Here is a 4,827-nt window from a genome sequence, read left to right on the forward strand (position 1 = left end):
AAAAAAAAAAAAAAACAAAAACAAAAAAAAACCAAAGACTTTAGAAGCATAAATCTATACTTTCGGCAGGGTGACACTTTTTTTTTGGGGGGGGTGGCTATCTTGAGACAGGGTCTCTGTGTTATGAAGCTTTGGCTATCCTGTACTCACTATGTAGACCAGACTGGCCTTAAACTCAGGGATTCACCTGCTTCTGTCTCCCGAGTGCTCTGATAGTGTCTTCAAATATTCTTTTTATATAAGGTATTTTATATCAGTACTTTATAACCCATGGAATTGATGCTATTATTCTACCTATCCACCTTTTCTTTCTTTCTTTTTTTTTTTTTTTTAGGTCGTGCTGGGGCCTGAATTCCACTTTATAGATGAAGAAACTGGGGCACAGAGAAGTTAACTTATCCAGAATCACTAGCGTGAAAGGGGTTGAAATCTGATTCTATTCAGAGAGCGCGGTTGTTTCCCTAACCTATAAAAATAATCCAACAACTTAAAGGCTTTTTAAAAGTTCCTGTTTTCTCAACTTTTGGCTTCACTGGCTGCTCTTGTTTTCGTTTGGCTGCCTTCCCTTACAGACCTTGCATCCTGCTAGGGGGCTGGGGTAACCACAATACAGCGCCATATGTCGAAACGGAGGCCAGTAAAGGCTACTCAGAGAAGGTTATGTTTTTTAGTTGTGGGGATAGGGAAAAACTTTTTAAAAGCTCTCCTGACGTGAAGCTGACGCTCCACTCTTCCTAAGTGATAGAGAATTGAACCCAGACCGCTGGAGAGAATAAGGTAAGAAGTGACTTGTATTTATTTTAACCAAGCTCAAACCAAAAGTGTCCCAACCGGTCGGAAGGTGTACCACACTATCTCCTTTCGCGTCTCCGACCCCATCAATTCCCAGTGAGGTTTACCTGGCAGTTTTCCGCTCGTTTTTATTATAAACAACACACTGAATTGAACCTGGTCATTATAAAGAGCTTCTAGTAGGTTTGGGCCGTGTGCCCCCGAGCTGCAGAGACTGGTTTACAGGTGACACAGATCTTCGAGATAAATAAAATAAAATAAAAATGAGACGCCTTGCTTTCCTCCTCGGCTGCGTTCACTGTGCTAGGGAAGCAGTGGCCGCCAGACAGCGAGCGCCCCTGACCGGCCGATTCCCAGAGACCAAGGTCGACGCGCGCAACAGCTGCGCGGCTGCCAGATGTGCGGCCCCGCGCGCTCTGCAGGCCGCACCAACCTCCGCTGCCTGCCCCGCCGCTCCCCATTGCAAGATGGAGGCGGAGGCACGAGGCGCCCCCACCCCGGCCAGCCTTTGTGCCCTCCAGGCCGCGGGCCTCGCACAGGGCCCCACGCCGAGCCCCAGACACGCGCGGGCTGCCCCGGTCTCGAGTCTCGGCATCGCGACACTCGCGCTGCTACGGCCTAGTTACCTCAGTTCGAACCGAACCGTCGCACGTCCCGAGCAGCCCGGAGAGCTGGGCCGGGGTCCCAAACGGAGATTGCCTAGCTCCCGCGGGCGCCCGCACTCTAGCGGGAAGGAGAACTGAGCGCCCGCCGCGCCCTCCGCCCGCACCGCCCCTCCGCCGAGGACGCCCGAGGCAACCGCCAATCGGAACCCTCGGTGAGGAGGCGTCACCAATCCGCAGCCCGCTTCTGCCGCGAGAGCCCGCCCCTTAAACGGCCCTGGCCTATAGGCGGCCGGGGCTTCTTTCGCCGCCGCCCCGACGCTCGTGCCAGCTGGGTGGCTGGCGGTCCCGCTGCCCACGCTGATGGCTGGGCGCGCGAGCTCTCCTCGGGTCTGCTGCGGGCGGAGGGCGCCGTGGGTTCAGTCGTACGCGCAGAGGCAGGGAGGGCGGTCCCAGGCCTCGTGCTCCCTTCTACGTTCGCGTGGAAACCGCGGGGGCGTGGCCTGTGCGGCGCGTGGGATTCGGGCGGAGAATACTGTGGGTCGTGTGTCCCGCTGTACGGTGACCCCGGTCGGTTGGAGACCGTCAGCCGCAGGGAGAGGCTCAGCCTGCCACACTAGTGGTTGGAAAAGAGCTTCCCCCCAGTCGGCTTCCACGGTGTCCTCCCGGTTCCCCAAATGGTCCGCGGGTGTCGGAGCCCAGCTGTGGGCAAGGGCACGCGGACCTGTGAGATTAGAGAAGGAGCCGGGCTGAACCTGCCACGACAGCTCAGAGACTTGGTCTGACCTTAGGGAAATTTGACAGCCAGGCTGGCCTCCAACTCACGATGATTCTCCTGCCTCAGCCTCCCTAGTACTGGAAGTACAGGCAAGCCCCATCACGCCGAGCTTTTTATCTGGCTTTGCTTTTTATGAGAGTAAATTTTATTGTAGCTCGGGTTGATTTTGAATTCCTGATCCTTCGTCTCTGTCTCCTAAGTACTGGATTATTTTTTTTTAAGTCAAAGTGTATTATCATACGCAAGCCCTTGAGTTCACTCCTCAGCCCAGAAGGAAAAAAGAATTCAGAACAGAAATATGTCAGATGGGTAGTCAGCATTTACCAGAATGTATCCAGTTACTTGTTTAAAGGAAAAAATAAAGGGCCTAAGAAATCGTTTAGCAGTACATGTTGTAAATGCAACTGAACATTAGTATAACCTCAACCAGATGTATTCTGCTCCCTCCTTTGCCCGTGGCCCTTCTCATTTTTGTAATGAGTATGCTTTACTCATTATTGTTGTTGTTATTATTATTATTATTATTGACAAGGTCTCATATAGCCTGGACTAATCTGGAATCACTTTGTAGCCAAGTATGGCCTTGAATTCCTGAGGTCCTCCCGCCACCATGTCCCCAGTGCTGGGATTGGAGATGTGTGCCACCATGCCTGGTTGATGTGCTGGTGGACAGTGAGCCCGGGGCCTCATATGTGCTCAGCAAGTACTCCACCAACTGAGCTACGTCACAAAACTCTCTTGTTTCTAAACCTTGCCATAAGAAGAGCCTATTACACTTGTATTGGTTGTCTTAATATAAGTAAGTTCTTTTCTGAGCCCTTCAGACGCGAATGTGGAGAGTATTAATGATTATCAGAATTTATACATGATCACAACCAAAAGAGTGAAGTGAGCCAATGAATGAAACTTTGAACATCCTCCAAAACAGGAAGTTGCAGTTTCTTGTGAAACTGTGCTAGATTCGTCTTAGCTCTTATGTTTCCATGGATCCTTTCTGAACATAGCAGCAAGTAATATTTTACATTATCTTTCAAGTCTTTTAAAGTTTTATTTTAGTTTTTTTAATTATTTATTTATTATGTATACAATATTCTGTCTGCGTGTATGTCTGCAGGCCAGAAGAGGGCACCAGATCTCATTACAGATGGTTGTGAGCCACCATGTGGTTGCTGGGAATTGAACTCAGGACCTTTGGAAGAGCAGGCAATGCTCTTAACCACTGAGCCATCTCTCCAGCCCCCTTTATTTTAGTTTTTATTTACATTTGTTTACTCACTTGTGTGGGGAGGGGCCGCACACACCACAGTGTTGGGACAGCTCGTGGGAGTCAGTTCCCCTTTCGGCGTGTGGGTCCCAGGGAGGAGCTCAGGTCATCAGGACTGGAGCGATGGCCTTCACTTTCTGAGCCATCTTGGTCCTATCTTCCAAAGCTTAATCCTGCAGTCACTATTTTTATTTCAGCTGCGTGTTTGTTTTCGTTGTTTGGTTGTTGAGACAGGGTCTCACTGTGTAGCCCTGGCTAGCCTGGAACTCGCTTTGTATACCAAACTGATCAGTTACATTTTTATTATTCAACTAGGACTTGTGTGTTAAGCCACATGCTCCAGCAATTTCATGAATGAAATGTCAGAGAATTAAGAATTATTTATAAAGAAAATATTATTTCATTGATCCTTGTGTAATTTCAGAAGAGTCACTTATTTCCTTAAAGCTGAGCTCACCTTGTAAAATTTGCAGTTTTCTTTACTATAGGGACAGTCTGGCTGGTTGCGCCGTTGGCAGCATGTGCTGGACACTGTGTGCTGCCACTGCTGACATTTGATACTGCCAGAGTAAATGACATCCTTCTTGACTGCAACTCAGATCAGCGTGTGCTCAAGCCTGCATGTCATGGAGACAGACATGCAGTACCTTCCTGAAAGCTTCCACAGTAAGAGTTGAGGCCCTGCAGTCTGCCAAGATTCATGCAGTGGACATTACTCTCCAACAGGGGCGTTCTGCGAGCACTGGGAAAACCACCCAGATAGTACATAGATAGATGAAAGATGAAAAAGGGAAGGAACAGAAAGAGAGACGTCTGTATTCACGGTACCTTCTCCTCCACCCACCTGGAAAGCCACCTGCCAGCTCCAGAATAAGCTCACGAGATTCCTGATGGCGGTTCAGCTGTTGTCTCTGTTCTGTCCCCAGCCCGTGGCCACCTCCTCAGATCTGAATGCTGGGCTGTTGTTCCCTGTGTACTTGTAGTTTGCATTCTGAGCGCTGTCAGGTTCAGATTGGCCAACAACTTGGATACCGTTGCAATTAATGCTCGCTCCAACAGATTTGACCTTTACAAAGCAACCCCATGTTAGGAGCGTTAGCAGGTATCCTGAAACCTCTAAAGGCCAGTGTGGAGGAGCTGACTTGGCATGCGCTTCACTGCTGTCTCCCTGACAAGGAAATGTGCTCAGGGAAAGCTGTCTGAGTGAGGGACCAGGTTAGGATACGGAGAGACAGATGCCCAGATGGCACTGTCTCGTGGCCTTCTGCACCACAGATAAAGGTGAAGTTAGAAGTTAGGGCTGGAGCAATGGAGGTTGAGTTGTCTGTCATAGATACTAGAGAACTGTAGACAGGAAGGAGATTCCGTAGGTTAGAGAAGAAGATGGAGCT

General features: G+C 49.6%; 1 protein-coding gene across 1 annotated transcript in view; it reads right to left on the bottom strand.

The window, feature by feature from the left end:
• Cep68 (centrosomal protein 68) overlaps positions 1–1,538 on the bottom strand; it is a 32,061-nt gene extending 30,523 nt beyond the window's left edge. Inside the window, exon 1 of the mRNA XM_005366452.3 lies at positions 1,419–1,538. The gene's annotated coding sequence lies outside the window, so the exon portion shown is untranslated. The remainder of the gene's footprint in view (positions 1–1,418) is intronic.
• Between the last annotated feature and the right edge of the window lie 3,289 nt (positions 1,539–4,827).

The sequence above is a fragment of the Microtus ochrogaster genome, unplaced genomic scaffold (genome assembly GCF_000317375.1).
Source record: "Microtus ochrogaster isolate Prairie Vole_2 unplaced genomic scaffold, MicOch1.0 UNK9, whole genome shotgun sequence".
Taxonomy (NCBI): domain Eukaryota; kingdom Metazoa; phylum Chordata; class Mammalia; order Rodentia; family Cricetidae; genus Microtus; species Microtus ochrogaster.